The sequence below is a fragment of the Myotis davidii genome, unplaced genomic scaffold (assembly GCF_000327345.1).
Source record: "Myotis davidii unplaced genomic scaffold, ASM32734v1 scaffold1144, whole genome shotgun sequence".
In the NCBI taxonomy this organism is placed as follows: Eukaryota; Metazoa; Chordata; class Mammalia; order Chiroptera; family Vespertilionidae; genus Myotis; species Myotis davidii.
In genome coordinates, this window is record NW_006294766.1 from 332127 (window position 1) to 332361 (window position 235).

At 68.9% G+C, this 235-nt stretch overlaps 1 protein-coding gene across 5 annotated transcripts in view; it reads right to left on the bottom strand.

Annotated features, from left to right (window-relative positions):
• Positions 1-235, bottom strand: part of ST3GAL6 (ST3 beta-galactoside alpha-2,3-sialyltransferase 6) — an 87063-nt gene that overhangs the window by 86341 nt on the left and 487 nt on the right. The window lies entirely within an intron of this gene.

Consider the following 235-nt stretch of genomic DNA (forward strand, 5'->3'; position numbering starts at 1 on the left):
CCCCCGCCGGCCTCCCCGCGCCCCGACCCCCTAAACCCAAAATTGGGGGGCGGGGGGAAAGAACACTGGCCACTCTCCAGAGCTTGGAGGGAGCGCAGAGGAGCAGTCGGCTCAGCGTGCCCCCACCCCCGACCCTCCGCTTCAGAGGCTGTAAAACGTGGGGATCTGGGCAGCCCAGATCCAGGCCACCCCGACCAGCACCCCTGACCCCCTTCACCCCGCAACGCAAACCCAC